Raw genomic sequence first — 16,933 nt, 5'->3', positions numbered from 1 at the left:
TATATCGTACATTATATATAATATCATACCAGTTGTAATCTATTTTGTGAAATCTCTATAGACATCTTTGTATTATGTGTTAAAAAGTTTACTATGGAAATATATTGCATACTGATGCTTTGTTTGGCTGGGAGGATAGGAAATATGTATTTTATTCATCATGTATAATTGATAAAGACTAGAAAAGTGAAAGAATGAAGTATAAATTACATTTTCACTATCCATCCAATTGTCTTTCCTCTCCAATTTCACTCCAACCAAATAATAGAAAATCACATTTTCCTTCCCCCATTTATAGGGTAAAACTACTATTTCTTTTAAAGCGTACTTTTTAAAATTGATTCAAAATCAAGAATAATATTTTAGTATAGTAATTCTAAGATGGACACCATTTATCACTTTTTTTTCTTTTTTTGAAAAATTATCTTATACGACGTATTAGGATTGATAGTAGGTTTCGGTTAGCTCAATTGGTAAAGTCTCTGATAGTTATATAAAAGATAAAGAGTTCAATTCCTGTTTACACAAAAAACTGATTGGTGTCTTGGTCTGATGATAAAGAGTTATTATTAGAAGCAGACACTATAAATTAAAACTCTCTCTCTAAAAAAAAAAAAAAAAAAAAAGATTGATTGTGACTTTCTCATAATTTACTATATTATATCAACCGTGTCGATCATATTCAAATTGGGGAAAACAGTGGCGCGCACGCACAAACTCCTATGGTCCTAGATGTTTCTTATTTGAGTGGAGACCAATGCAATGATGGGAGTTGACATCATCACCATAATAAATTTGTGGTACATATTAGCATCAAAATTTGTTGAATATCATCTCAAAAAAAAAAAAAAAAAATTGTTGTATATTATTGTATCATTGCATAAGGAGCAAGGACAGCCAGAACATAGTCAGCAAGGAGCCACGTCTCACCCTCAGATCTGTTTGTGGTTGACAGCCCTTAATTATCAACATTGACTTATTCTAAATTTGGACAATTCAGAAATGTAACACATATACACACAGATGCCACCAAAGTTTCAAATATTATATATGTGTGTGTCTATATATATCTATTTATTTATTTATTGGATGGCCCTTCTTATTAAAACTGATCTGCTTCTCAATTGTCTCAGAAGTCACAGCCACCATTGTTATCTTCTCTGTCAATCTGTTATGTGTCTTCGGCCTCAACACTCTTCCTCTTATTTTCCCATCCTTCTTTTCTTCCATTGTTTTTGTCATTGTGATCTTGGATATGATGTAAAATATTATAAATTAGTATGTTGGTGTAGATGCTGGAGCATATGGATAGGTTGGTCAAAAGCAAAAAAGAAAAAAATGAAAAAGAACAATTGTATGTGGAAAAAAAAAACCAAAAAACTTTAAAAAATTATACATAAACTTGTAGTAAAAATAAATTACCTTATGAGTTAAAACAAATATGATTGAAACCATCTAAATCTTGTACTTAATTGTTTAGTAGAAAATTTTCAAAACAATAAAATTCTCAAAAAAAAAAAAAATTACATTACTCATTAAATATATTATATGATTAAAAATATACATGACTGGTTTTATGAATCTCTAATTAGAAGAATTTTTATCCAAATTAATTTGGAGAAATAAATTAACTCTGTCCAAATAAAATCCTTCGGCTTCAATATACTTTCTAGAATAAAATTGCGTTTTAATGTTACTCTTGTGCACCTAATAAAGGATAAACTAATAAGGGTATTATTTCTGCAAAATTTGGAGTTAGTAGGTCTCATAAAAAAAAAAAGTTAATGATTTTTTTTTTTTAAAAAGGAAAAGAGAAAGTGGACTGAATTTGATAAAAACGACAGAGACTATAATTCAAAGCATGTACGTTAGTGTATCAATAACAAATAAACAAAAAAACAAAATGTGGATGGCATTTAGTAAAAACGACAAAAACAATTATAATTCAAAAGCACATGCGAACTAGTTTAAAAAAACAAAATGTAGATGGCATTTTACAAAAACGACAAAAAAAAAAAATTTCTGGCTACAGAAAATAATAATTCAAAGCATGTAACTATGTAAGTTAGTTTATCAAATAATAAGGACACGTAAATATGAATGAAATATACATTTCATTGAAAATAACTACGACATTACAGTCCTAAAACTATTGGTTTCTCTGACCTAGAGTCTTGGCGACGCCAAACCTCTAGGCAGTAGAATTTTGTTCCTTTCTTAGGATTAGTTCCCTTGCGCAACAACGTTGTGTATAGGGCTTGTGGGTTTTCCTTCGTGGGACCAGGGAAACAGTGAGCAGTATGGATTCTTTGACTAGAGATTGGAACCGCTTAACTCTTTCTGAACAAGAGGGAGACATGTTTGACTTTGAAAACAAAAGTGTCAAGCCAGGAAGCATGCTAGCGGCGAAGTTCTTCACGAAGAGAGGCCTCAATATAGAAGTTGTGGCTCGGACTCTCCGACCACTGTGGAGAACAAAACAAGAGTTTCGCATCAAAGATCTGGGAAACCATCTCGTCCTATTCACGTTTGAAGACGAGTTGGATGCTGAGAGAATTCTTCTCGGAGCACCGTGGAGTTTTGACAAGTATTTGGTCGCTCTCTGCACAAACACGGTGACTACGTCAAAGAAGAAAAAACTGGAAGCAGAGGTGATTGAAGTAAGTAGGATGTTGGCTATGGAGTTTCCTGAAACGGCGGTGGCTGCGAGGCAGCACCGCCGAGATCAATGAATGCCTTAAGTTGGAACTGTCGGGGGCTTGGGAACCTCCGAACAGTTCGACAACTCCAAGAGGTTATAGCCACTGAAGATCCCAGTTTAGTGTTCCTAATGGAAACTAAGCTATCCAAGGAAGAGATGACTAAAAAGAAGCGTACTCTCGGATTTACAGAAGGGTTGGTAGTAGCTAGCAATGGGAGTAAAGGGGGATTGGCCTTACTTTGGAAGAAGGAAATAATGGTGGATGTTCAAACATTCGGACCGTGGCATATAGATGCAGAGGTGGGGGGGGTTGACGGAACAGGGAAGTGGAGGTTCACGGGGTTTTATGGGCAACCAGAAACAAGTAGGAGAGAGGAGACTTGGCGTATCCTAGAAAGACTTGGAAGCTCAAACCATCTCCCCTGGCTGTGTATGGGAGACTTTAATGAGATCGTTAGTGATGCTGAAAAACTTGGGGGCAATCTGAGGTCACCTAAACAGATGGAAAGATTTCGGGATGCAATAAACAGATGCCGATTCAGAGACTTGGGTTATGTGGGCCCACGTTTTACCTGGAACAAAATTTTTGCAAATGGAGATAGTTGGTGGATTCGACTAGACCGGGCGTTGGCCACGCCGGAATGGTTTTTAAAATTTGCAAATGCGAAGTTATACCATCTGTCGACCACTGCGTCGGATCACTGTATTTTAGCTCTTCGGTGGAACCAAGGAGGGGAAAGGCGACATAAAGGTGAGAAGCCATTTAGGTTTGAAGCAATGTGGCTTCGTGATCCAAGGTGTGCGGAGGTTGTAAGTGAAGCGTGGGAGTCTGGCCTTGGTGTCTCTACAGGTCATCCGTTGCAGAACTGCATTTCCTCATGTAATGCTCGTCTCACTCAGTGGAATAAGAAGGAATTTGGCCATGTTGGCAACCGGATTAAATCACTTCGGAATAGGCTCCAAGCACTGCAAACCGACCCGAAGCACAATCTGGAAATCATCCGGCAGGTCAGGCAGTCTCTAAACTCTTGGTTGGATATAGAAGAGGTCATGTGGAAACAACGCTCTCGGAATATTTATCTGAAGGAAGGGGATCGTAACACTAGCTTCTTCCACACCAAAGCATCCAACAGGAAGCAACGGAATTGGATTCAGGGGCTGGAGGATGGGAATGGGCTATGGCAGGAGGGTATGGATGATATCGAGGATGTTGCTACAAAGTATTTCTCCACACTATTTACTTCCACTCAGCCGGGAGATATGACAGAGCTTTTGAATGCCATCACACCTACAGTCACGGATGCAATGAACCTGATGTTAATCAGAGAGTTCCAGGCCTCAGAAGTTGCCCTAGCATTGAAGCAAATGCACCCCAATACTGCGCCAGGACTGGACGGCTTGCCACCCCTTTTCTATCAGAAATTCTAGTCACTCACAGGCACATGCGTCACTCAAGCTGCACTGGACTTCCTGAATCATGGTATTGTTCCTCCTAACTATAATGACACACAGATTGTTCTTATTCCCAAAGTCCAAAACCCTAGAAAAATTACTGAATACAGGCCTATTAGCTTATGTAATGTAGCCTACAAGATAGCCTCTAAAGCTGTTGTTAATAGATTGAAAAGTGTTTTATCAACTATTGTCAGTGAAAACCAGAGTGCTTTTACCAAAGGGCGCTTTATAACTGATAATGTGTTAGTTGCTTTCGAAACCATGCACCATATTAGCCAGAAGAAATCTGGGAGGGTAGGGGAGATGGCTCTAAAACTGGACATGAGCAAAGCCTATGATAGGGTAGAATGGACTTGCTTAGAGAATATTATGAGGAAAATGGGTGTCCATCAGAAAATGATTGGAGTGATTATGAGATGTATAACTACTGTCACATATTCTATCCGTATTAATGGGCAAACCCGAGGTCGAATAGTCCCTTCCAGGGGCCTTCGCCAAGGGGACCCATTATCTCCTTATCTGTTTCTATTTTGTGCAGAGGGTCTTTCAGCACTACTTCGTCGTGCAACAGAAAGGCAAACTATCAATGGTGTAGCTGTGTGTCGGAGAGCCCCAAGAATTTCCCACCTATTCTTCGCCGACGATAGCTTGATTTTTTGTCGAGCATCTTTGGAAGAATGTGATGAGCTACAGCGCATTTTCAGTGTCTATGAAGCTACTTCAGGACAGCAACTCAATAAAGCCAAAACTGCCCTATTTTTCAGTAAAAATACTCCGCGGGCAATACAGGAGGAAATTAAGTCTAGATTTGGAGCTCAAGTCATACGCCAGCATGAAAAGTATCTAGGGCTACCTTCGTTGGTTGGGCGATCCAAAAAGAACACCTTCCATGATCTAAAAGACAAACTGGGTAAGAAACTTTCGGGGTGGAAGGAAAAACTCCTATCGAATGCGGGCAAAGAAATTTTAATAAAAGCAGTGGGCCAAGCAGTTCCTTCTTATACTATGAGTTGCTTCAAACTTCCAGATTCCTTATGTGATGAACTTGCTAGTATGGTCCGCAAATTTTGGTGGGGACAGAAGAATGGGGTTGACAAAATGGCTTGGCTTAGTTGGGAGAAGATGTGCACCCCTAAGGAAACAGGCGGTATGGGTTTTAGAGACCTCAAAGCGTTCAACCTGGCCTTATTAGCCAAACAGGGATGGCGCCTTCAAACCTCTACAAACTCTCTTTTCTACCGTGTATTCCATGCTAGATACTTTCCACATGGAGACTTTCTCTCAGCCACTGTGGGGACAAGACCTTCATATGCTTGGAGGAGTATAATTGCTGCACAACAGGTAGTCCGAAAAGGGAGCCGTTGGAGAATAGGAAATGGGGCCAAAGTCCGGATTTGAAGAGACCGCTGGCTTCCTTTATCCTCCACGTTTAAAGCTGTCACACCATGCCCGAGTGGTGGGGAAGAATTATTAGTGGCTTCGTTAATCGATCACCAAAGAGGAGAATGGAACTTGGAAGCCCTACAGCGGACTCTCATGGCCAAGGATGTGGAATCAACTCTTACCATTGCACTGAGCCCATCGTTGCCTGAGGATAGCATTATTTGGGCGCTGACTCCTTCAGGGAAATTCACGGTGAAGTCAGCGTATAGATTGGCACTTGAAGAGAGAGCTGGCAACAACGCTGAGGAGAGTTCAAACTCATCACGTATGAAGGAGTTTTGGAGGTTCATATGGCGATTGAATGTCCCTAATAAGATTCGAAACTTCACGTGGCGTGCTTGCCGGAATATCTTACCCACAAAGGATAATCTCTTTCGGCGAAGGATAACGGCGGATAATACATGTGAGGTATGTGGAAGCTTTGAAGAAACAACCGGGCATGCACTTTGGCACTGTCACCGTGCGAAGGAAGTATGGAAGGAAGCAGGGATGAATACAGATAAGGTGATGGACAACTGCCCGGAATTCTTGGACTTATTGTGGTATGCCCAAAACGTGAAGCAGTGGCCAATGGAGGATGTGGGATTGATGGTAACGACGGCATGGGGCATCTGGACGAACCGGAATGAAGTGCGCCACGGAAAGAGCAGAAAACCAGCGTCCGTTCTCGTTGGGTGGACAAAAGAGCTCTTGGAGAACTTTGTGATGGCCAACTATTCTTCACGGCCTTTCAAAGATTCTGTGGAAGCAATATGGCAACCTCCCAAGCCTCCGTGGTACAAAGCCAACATGGACGGTGCCGTTTTTACTCAACAACGGGAAGCTGGGATTGGAGTGGTGATCAGGGACCATCACGGAGAGGTTGTGGCAGCTCTTAGCAGGCGGATAAAGGCTCCACTGGGTGCTATTGAGATAGAGGCTAAAGCAATGGAGGAAGGAGTCCGATTCGCATGGGATATGGGGATCCGAGATTGCGTGTTTGAAAGTGATTCCCTAACAGTAGTGAATGCCATGCAGCGACGTACAGAGGCCCCAGCTTCTATTGTCAATATTATTAATGGATCTTTGCTCCAGCTGTATGGGTTTAGAGAAGTAAACTTTGGCCATGTGGGCCGGTCAGGAAATAAGGTTGCACACACGCTAGCCCAATTTGCTAAAAGCGTGCCAGACCAATTTGCGTGGGTTGAGGAAGTACCAGATTGTATTAAAGGGCTAGTGGCCCAAGATGTCTTGTAGTTGTTTTTTAATAGTTTAATTGAAAGTAACGTATTTCACATAAAAAAAAAAAAAAAAAAAAAAAAAAAAAAAAAAAAAAAAAAAAAAAAAAAAAGGACACGTAAATAGCCCATTAAAAAAAAAAAGGTCCATGTAAATAGTATATACTTTTTTTTATAAGTGTAAATAGTATATACATGATGATAGTACTTAGCTAGTTTCAAAAAATATCAATCTTTCATTAAAGAGTAACTTTGAATCCATTTTGCATTTTGTTAATCAATTATTTGTTCAATAAAAAGCATTTTTTCTCTCTTTATATTTGGAGTAGTTCACAATTTTTTATTTTATTTTTGAAATTAATCAATATTCTCATCTATGTTTAGAAAATAAGTAAATGCCTTCATATCGTTACTTAGTTAAATTCAACAAAATCTTTTCAAGAAATTATTAGGTTTACACTAGAAGGAAGAGAAAAATTGAGGATTGGGTTGTTATTTTCTTAGATTACATCTTTAATCACTATGATTTCGTTGGAATATTTAAATGAAAATGTAATGGATTTTGGTTTTTTTTTTTTTTTTTTTTTCTTCTAAACATAAATGGAGAAATTAGTTGATTTTAAAGATAAGTGTGAAATTGTAAGGACAAAACTTAGGTACAGTATCTTAGGTGTTGTTCCTTAGATTCTCCTCTTAAAATTCAATCATGTGACTATTTAACTAAGAAATATACTTCTATCCCTTGAGAAAAAATCAATATGGCAAAATCTTAAGAATGGAATTTATGGAACAGTACCTAAGTACTATACCTAAATCTTGCTCAAATTGTAAACTACCCCAAACATAGAAAAAGAAAATATTTTTTCTCATTTATCTTTGGTGTCATAAAAAAAAAAAAAAAAAAAAAATCTAAAAAATTCATTGTATTTGATTTTGCTCGTGTTTGCCTAAATGCACTTCCATATAATGAAATCAGATAAGAACTTTTTATGGGACAAGAATCTTACCCAGGCCTTGACATATGCGGAATCAGTTCTAGCCTTCTAGGAACCGTGTTCAATTTACTCAAAGGAGTATTTGGCTCTTTGAAGTCTGAACGGTACTCGAGATAAAATGAGGGATTTTGGAAGTCACGTTTCTTCTAATATTATACTATTTACCACAGCTTGGTGTAGTGGTCTATTATAAGTAATAGACAATCACTTTCACAAAGAACTCATACACTTTTTTTTCTATCACTTATAATCAATGTTAGAGTTGTAACAAAAATTGTGTTCTAAAATTTCTCAAAATGGAACTAAAGAATTGATGATATTTTTTTTTTTTGGGAGAAGAAGGGGGAGCGGAGGATTGATGGAGTTTGAATGGTGGAACTTCTATGATCTTTTAAAGCATACCATATTATTGTAGTACAAAAGGTGAAGTACAAATGTACAATATATGTACTACATTTATGCTTTATGTGACTCACCGATGTATAAATCTTGTCACTGTTAGTACTACATCGGATTTAATGGACATTTTGCTCAAAATATATACACTATTTATAAAATATTTGTAGGAATTGTTGATACCAATTTTTGGACCGATTTGGCGATTTCCTAGAGAGAACACATGATTCAGGAGAAGTAGAGTCACCAAGTCATAAATAACACAATATTTGGCAATGCTTTGGAGAAAGGAAAATAACTGCCACACTTAAAAGAATGATATTTTATGTGAAAAAATGGGTTATAACTTATAAGTTACATTAGTCTTGAGTAAATCCCTTTTGATAAATATAATTGGGGAGAGGGAATTTAAATCCTGAATGTCCCTATTGTAAACATCAAAATATTCTACTTGATTTACAAGACTTTTAACTCTTAAATATGCTTTAAAAGTCTATAAATAAGCCCATTACCCCATTCCTCAATAATATAAAATAGTAATAATTATGAACAAACATGCCAAGTCATAAATAACACAATATTTGGGGATGTTTGGACAAAGAAAAATATTTCTATAATAGAGCTTTGGGTTGAGCTATTACAACAGTATTAGCATAAAGGAAAATTCTGGTGTCACTACTCTGTGCGTAACTTTGTGCACAACTCGCCAACGTGGTGAGTTGTGCACAAAGTAGTGGCTTCACAAAGTTGTGGCACTAACATAAAACATATGACGATTTAGTCAAGTTATTGTACCTTGAAGTAAACCTACCTTGAGGTTAGAAGCAAATGGTTTTGACTATTTTCCTCAATCAATTGTGCAATAACTCTACCATGCAAACAAGAAAAAGTTAGTAAACTTTTAACTAAATGGTTAAAGACGTTAAGAAGACCTTGGCCAAACAAAAACAAAACGAACCTAATAGAAATTTAAATAAAAACATTTTTTTTAATTACTTTAGAATCACTTTTCAATAATTATAATGCATATTTTAGGGAATACTTTTTTTTTTTGAAGCAATATTTTAGGGAATACTTGCTTGCGTCTGGAAAAGAGTGCCAATGTGGCCTTTTATAGGTGAAAATTCAGGGCAAAGCTTTCCTCCAGGATGAGATCTAAAAGCACGGAAACAAATAAGGGTAGGAATATGACACGGTGACATCAAAATTATTAAAAATTTGGACATGGGTATAGTAAGGATACATATATTAATTAATTAATTAATTTTATATATACATATTTCAAAGCTAATAAAATTTTTTTTATAAAAAAAATATTATTTATTTTTAAATAATTGTAAAAAATTATTTTAGAAGTATATTAAAGCCTAACCACTAATAATATGTACATGTGTCTATTGTCTACCAAGATAATGAAAAAAAGGATTGTAAAAAGTTTCAAGCTTAACTCCGTGGCAGTAGCTTGATGGGTGGTGCAGGGTTGCTACTTACTAGAGCAGAAGAGGAAGAGAAAAGAGAAATAGATCTAAGAAGCTAGGCTGAAGGAGAAGATCAGCATGAGAGACTAAAAGTCAGTACTCAAAACGGTGTGTTTTATTATGATCCTTTTTTTGTGGCACTGGCCAAGTCGGAATCATGACATCTCGCCATGTCACTATTGTGTCATTTATTTTTCAAAAAAATTTTAAAAAAAGTTTCTAGGACATGTGTGTAGCCATGTCTAACATGCGTGTGTCCCATGTCCCATACGCGTTGGTCACGGACACGACAGCCTAAATGACGTGTTCGCACTTTCCAGTGGGAAATCAACTTTGCAATTGTACAACATTTAGCTAAACCCACCAATCACTAGGATATGATATTCCTGTTACTGAATGAAAAGAATTATATTTACTTTAAGTTTAATTATTCTCTCACACCTTCCAAGAAAATGTTTCTCTCCAAATTTAGTTTGAAGTGAAATTCTTCAAACTCTTCTTATATTTTTTTTATTGAATGTGAATTTTGAAAATCTAACTATTGGATTTCACATTCTTATGATATCCTCTATACTTGCAATATTTCAATAAGATAAATTTGCAAAATTTCAATAAGATAAAAGATCCATAGCTATATCATTAATCAAATATTTAAATTTCAAGTTTTTTTTTTATCCAAAATTATGCATTGAAAATAATTTTATTGATTGAATAGTAAATAATATCTGATTTGAATGAAATTTGACATGTATGTTTAGAACATAAAGAACATGCAATACAACAATTAGATTTTCAAAATTCACATCCAATAACAAGATATATAAGGAGTTTGAAGGATTTCTCTCCAAATTAACAAGATATATGAGGAGTTTGAAGGATTTCTTTCCAAACTAATTTGGAGAGTGAAAGTTCAAATGTGTGTATAAACACCCTTGAATGTTTAGACTCCCAATTTACAACTTAACCAATTCAAGCATTATGTCAAACAACTAGTGTGCAGAAAATTAACATAAGCTATAACATAGAATTGGAAAAACTATCTAAGACAAATTAAAATCACAATCCACAGCAGATAATAAAAGACAAAGATAAAAGGGAAGGAAGGTGCAAACACAAAGACAACACGCGATGTGTTATCGAAGAGGAAACCGAAGCCCTCGGCGAAAAACCTCTCCGCCGCCCTCCAAGCGGTAAATAATCCACTAGAAAATGTAGTTGGGATACATGGACAGCAATAGACCCTCCAAGCCTAATCTACCCAATGCACCTAAGCCCTCCAAACTTCTTGCTCCAACGAGGTTGCGCCGAACCTTTTTCTTTTCTAGCTTCCCGGATTCCGCTACTAGACCGTAGCATCAACCAATGTAGATTAGTTCCTTCCTAACTGCTTCCCAGAAATCCAAACAGCCCTCTCACAGTGATGAATATGGTGAGAACAAGGTTTGGTAAAATGCCTCTCAAGGATTTGACAATGGAGAGGAAGAGAGTTGAGGAATTTGAAGAGACTCTAATGTATAGATTGTGGGTGAATCAATCTTGTTTTTCTTTAGGGTTTCTCTCTCAAAATTCTCTCTGGAAGCTCTCTTACATTTGTGGGTATAAAGGGTATTTATACTGGAGAGAGAGAGGAATGTGAAACGTCAGGATTTACAAAACAGGGGTGGCTCGTGGCTTGACCTCGCGACTTGACTGAGTCGCGAGATCCAGTCGCGAGATAACCGTATGGCCAGTTGTCCTGTTTTGTCCTGTAGTGCTCCAGCTAGCATGACTGTTCACCTTCTGGCACGCTTGGCACGTGTGCTGCGTCTACCGGCTTGAAGCCGCAAGCCATCCGCGAGAACAAGCCACGAGTCTCTGTTTTCTTGCACACTCTTGAGCAATCAATACTCTATCTCACTCACTACCCTTACAACAAACTCACCTAAATACAGGGTTATTAAATGCTAAAATACAAGCAAATTTGGCACGGAATAAAGCCAATAAAATGGTTGATTAAATTCAACTTTACAATCTCCCCCTTTGGCTATTCCATGACAAAACCCTAAAACAAACTCTAGACTTAACATGTGAGTTAGGAACAGTTGAACAAAACTCACTCACACCTAATTCTAGAAGCTGTGAAGCACTTGAATCATAGGATCATGAAACTCCTGAAACATAATAATACACCATGATCATTGTATGCAGAAAAGCATGAAATGCATATGAAACAAGCTTAAGGTGATCAAGTAAAGATGAAGTGAAGATTCAAATTATGGCTTGATCAGCCAAGTAATCACCACAAGGTAGTGATCACAGTGCTCATTCACACTTGGAATGAACACTTGAATATACAAGTTAACAAGAATAAAGCAAGACACTTCTATGATAAACACTCAACCAATGCATAATACACAAAGTATATGCATTTAGGAACAATCCTACAAGGGCACAAGAGTGACAGTACATAAATCAAAATGCAAGACATTTAGATAGAAGTACTGATTTCAACATAGCATAAAAGGCTGCATTAAGCAAGGTACAAACAATAAAGCCTACAGAATATGCATAAAAACATTAACCCTAAAATCTTACATAAGCACATAGGTACAAATCACAATATAGCATCAAAAATATATATAAAAGATTAAACCAAGTATATGAGATAAGAGTTAGAAACAAAAATACACCAAAAACCATAGTGTATCAAACCCATGAAAACACTAAATACCCAAAACATAAACACATATAAACAAAGTCTGATTTTGACAACTCCCCCTCAACACATTACTCTCCCTTTCGAGCTGCTTATCTGCTTCTCATCAACAATCTCATCAACAACAAAAATAATATCTCCCCCTTTTTGACAGGAATGGCCAAAGGGTCACTGTCCATGCTGGGTGGTGAAGCTGTCAAGTTTTGCAGACAAAATATCAATCTGGTCCTGCATAGCTCTCATCCTCTCAGAGTGCTCGGTCTGGACTCCTCTGATCCCATCAAGTCGTTCTAGAATGACTTGAAATGCATCTGGAGGTGTATCTGAAGAAGTTGATACTCTAGTCCTTTTGCTAGTCCTCCTGGGTGTTGAGGTTGATGCATGCCCTGCTGCCTCGGCCTCAGTCTCCATAGGGACACCTTCTCCTTCATCACCTTCATCTTCTTCACCTGGAAGCCGAACACTTATCCTTTTGAAGGTCAGTTTGTTAATTGTAAAAGGTGTGGACATGGAACTGATGTCTCTAGGGATTGGAACACCCTTCTTTTTGAAAATCCTCATGAGCAGACTAGGAAAGATCAGTTTTGGCCTAGAAGTGGTTCTAGTCTCATCTACAATGGTGTCATATATGTGGGAACTGATGTCAATGAATGTCTTTTCTTTGAGATCCATCAGAAAAATTGCTCTTGCACAGTTGATTGTAGCCAACTTCCTTATAGGATAGAGGTTAAACATCATGATTATTTTGAGACACCTCATGTCTACTGGAAAAGCTATGGTATTCAGACATTTCCCTTCCCTCTGTCCACCTATCCTCTGTTGAACAGTTTCAATAGACACAATCCTATCTTTGTAATTGACAAACTCCTGATCTTCTAATCCTTCAAGACCTAGCACATCATCAATGTCATGTGCATCCAAAGTGAACTCTTTACCTCTAACCCAGCAGCTTAGATCATTCTCTCTTATCACAGCATTTGAATAAAACTCCCTAATCAGGGGTTCACACACTACAGGGAGATCACTCAGAAGCTTTTCCCATCCTCTCCCTTCAAAACAGCTGGGGATAAAAGTGTTCCTTAAATCCTCCAAATCCACAAATCTTTCTTGAATAATTCCTGCTTTCAAGAAGAAGTCCTTGTATCTCTCAAAGTGAGAAACAGATTTGAACAAATTGGGGTCCATTTTCATTCTCTTATCTGCATTCTTTGCAGGTGTTTTCTTCTTTGGGGATGAAGGTGCCATCTGTGAACAATCAGAAGAGGCCACAACAACATAGAGCAATACATGTGCAGAACTAATCAGTACTATGTCATTAACAAAAAAAAAAAAAGGAACCACACAGATGAACTTAAACACTTAAACCTTATGCTACTTAAATCAGCCACATGGATGAACAAGCCTAAAAGAGAAAACACAAGAACAACAGGGAGAATGCAGGGGAGTATTAAAGCAGCAGAGATAGAAAACATCCTAAAGACAAATATATGTCAATGAGACATACAATGTGATGAGAATGACATGACTCATAATCAGCATAGTAAAACTCACAGATGCTCCCAATAGATTCACACAATAGAACATGCACATTCAGCACAGTAAACTTCACAACCACAATAGGAACATTTTAAATCAACTCATTAGCACAAGTTCAGATAAAATGAGTAACCAAAAAAAAACTTAGCTAAGCACATGATGAAGACCAAAAAACAACAACTAAAATAATTTCAAACTCAAGCAACAGCATCCACAAGCTAAGCATGAACATAGAGCAATAGCCGAAACACAAACCCATCTCAAAAACATAAACAAATGCGAATAATCAAGGGGGAAAAACAGAAAATCAAGTAGAAAGGAGTTCAAGAATGAAAACCCATACTTGTTACTTGAAAATTTTAAGCAGAAAATACGCAACAATGGAGTTTGGAAATGGGAGCACGGAGTGTTTGGGAAGGAGACAGTTGAGAAAGAAGATGAATAGTCACAAAAGTTCGAGGGAAAAACTGAAAAAGATTTAAAAACTGCCCCTATTTTTGCCAAACACGCGTTTTTCACGACTGAAGTGAGTCGCCACCAAGTCGCCAGTTCAAGCCGCCAAAACACTCAAAGACAAAAGTTTGAAAAAATTTTCTAAGTGTTTTTCGCGATTGAAAGGTCTACCCGCGAGAGAGTCGCGAGCTGAGTCGCGAAAATCTCTAAGTAACCCTCACAACTGGACCTTCCACTCACGAACAAGTCGCCAAAAAAGACCCGCGAGCAAGCGACTGAGGCTCGCGACTTGACTTACCCGCGACTGAGTCGCCAAAACAGGGCAAAAATGGATTTTTGAAATTTTTCAGATTTTTTAAACAAAATACTTTCCAAAAACACCTAAAACACTCAAAAATCATTTTGTGTTTGAATTAACAAAGATTGAGTATGTGAAAACACATTTCATCAAGTACAATTATACAAATGATTATGGCATTTATTGAACATAAACTTGTGTGTTGTGTGTGGATATCAACAATGAGATAGTCCTTAGTCTAATATGAAATTTCGATGATCAATTCAACCAAGGCATACACAATTAGCACTAGATCATGTGAACTATCTCAATTATAGAAATATGTATATATGACCTCCCACAAAACTTGATAACATATCTTGGAGCTTTACATTTGACTCCACTTTTAATCATAACATTTGATCTTTTTGATCCTTTGAGACAATTACCTCTCATTGTGAGAGTGATATTTGATATTTCACTTTAAAGAACTAGCCTTTTGCTTTTTGAATAAACATTCACTTTAATATAAGGTCGCTTACCCTTTTTCCTAGTCGAATACTAGAATGTGCGACAGGATTTTGCAGCTCAATATCTCTTTTCATTTGGAGATTTACATTTGGTGAGCTCTTTTTAGCAAAAACAAAAATAAAGAGTGAGAAGATATATAGACACAAGTCTATGCATGTCTCAAGATCATCATAACCATTCACTAATCATTCATGACAAGTTTGAAGATCTATTTACAACAATCACATAGATTTCAAGATTTCTCCCACAATGATATGAGTGCAAAGAAACAAGTAATGCTCGAAAATGCACAAAGTCATTAGCACAAAGGTACAAGGCAAAACAGGTTTTGAGACAAAAGCTCAACAATGTCAATTAAACTTTTTGATTTTCTAATTTTTATGTGATTTTTGGATTTTTGACACTAGAAGAAAAAGATTAATAAAAAACAAAAACAAAATCAAAAGTATGCACAAGTAGACAAGCAAACAACCATCAGCAAAAACAACAAGCAAACAAACAAACATCGTCGCAAAGCATAGGAAGTATTAATGCATGGACATGTTGTAATGCTTATGCATGAGTACCCATTTTCACCCACACGTCACTTGCGTTTGGGGTGATTTCCTTATAGGATTGGGTACGGGAGTTAGGGCTTTCAAACCTTCGTGAGAAGCTTTCCAAGCAGTTGGTGAATGCACCAATCATCTTCATCACGTTCATCATTCCGGGATCACCATTTTGATCTCTAGATTGTTCACCTGCCCAATTTCTTCTATCATTTCTAGGTCCTCGTGACCTTTGAGAAGTTGTACTATTCTTTGCTCTCAGCTTTTGGCAATTTGGTCGAGTATACCCTTGAAGTCCGCAATGATGACACACATAAGTTGATCTAGGACCTCTTTGTGGTCGTGGACGAGACTTGGCACGAGATTCAGACCTGTCCACAGATTGATTACTGGAATTCAACAACCGTTCGTTCCCCACATTTCTCTTCTCCTCAATCTTGGGCTTCTCAGTAGTAGGACCAACATCAGCTGATTCTTTGGCCTTTATAAACTTCACTTTTTTAGTGACATTTCCAGATGAGCTACTTCCTCCGGTATATCCCAATCCGGATTTGTCTGAAAAACTCTTTTGAGATGAAATAACATCATCTAGCTTCTTGGTGGTGACCCTCTCTATTTTAGCATTTGCTTGCACAACCTCTTGCTCAAGAAATCTCACTTTTGTGTAAGTTTCTGACAGCTCACCATTTAGTGTCTCTATCTCACATTTGGCCTCCCTATATCAGATTAGGAGACTTTTATAGTCCTCCTCTACCTTCTTCATTTTTCTCACAACAGCCTTGGCCACCCTTGTGTACTCACCCGACTTCTCTAGGAGTGAGTTATGATTCTTGTAAGAACCAAGTACAAGAATTCTGGGCCTTAGATCCCTTGGGCTCACAATTTATTTGTAGTGGGTTTAAGGATTTCCTACAATGGGTCGTTCTCGGCAGAGAGACTTAAAGCAACACTCAGTTGAAATACTCTCTCCTTGACTATTTTCTCTCAATTTTTCTGAACCCCTTCTTCTCCCAACTTTCCTCTATTTATAGCCAAGGTTAGTGGGGAGATCATGATTACATTCACCGTTAGTGCTATTGAAGGTCCAGTATTATCTGGTTAAAGTGGTTGTTTAGGTGAAAGGGCGGTGCAGCATTTATGATCTTGGAACTTGGCTCCATTTTCACCGATTGTGTTCGGCAACTCACGTTCCCGTGCATATCATGACC

The 16,933-nt window shown here is 37.4% G+C and overlaps 1 protein-coding gene across 1 annotated transcript in view; it reads right to left on the bottom strand.

Annotated features, from left to right (window-relative positions):
- Positions 1–8,167, bottom strand: part of LOC126713529 (laccase-14-like) — a 37,785-nt gene extending 29,618 nt beyond the window's left edge. The window contains exon 1 of the mRNA XM_050413290.1: positions 7,824–8,167. The gene's annotated coding sequence lies outside the window, so the exon portion shown is untranslated. The remainder of the gene's footprint in view (positions 1–7,823) is intronic.
- Positions 8,168–16,933: the final 8,766 nt, after the last annotated feature.

The sequence above is a fragment of the Quercus robur genome, chromosome 2 (genome assembly GCF_932294415.1).
Source record: "Quercus robur chromosome 2, dhQueRobu3.1, whole genome shotgun sequence".
NCBI classification, from domain to species: Eukaryota; Viridiplantae; Streptophyta; class Magnoliopsida; order Fagales; family Fagaceae; genus Quercus; species Quercus robur.
Note: the sequence above shows the minus strand (reverse complement) of the source record. Positions and strands in the feature narration are given on the sequence as shown.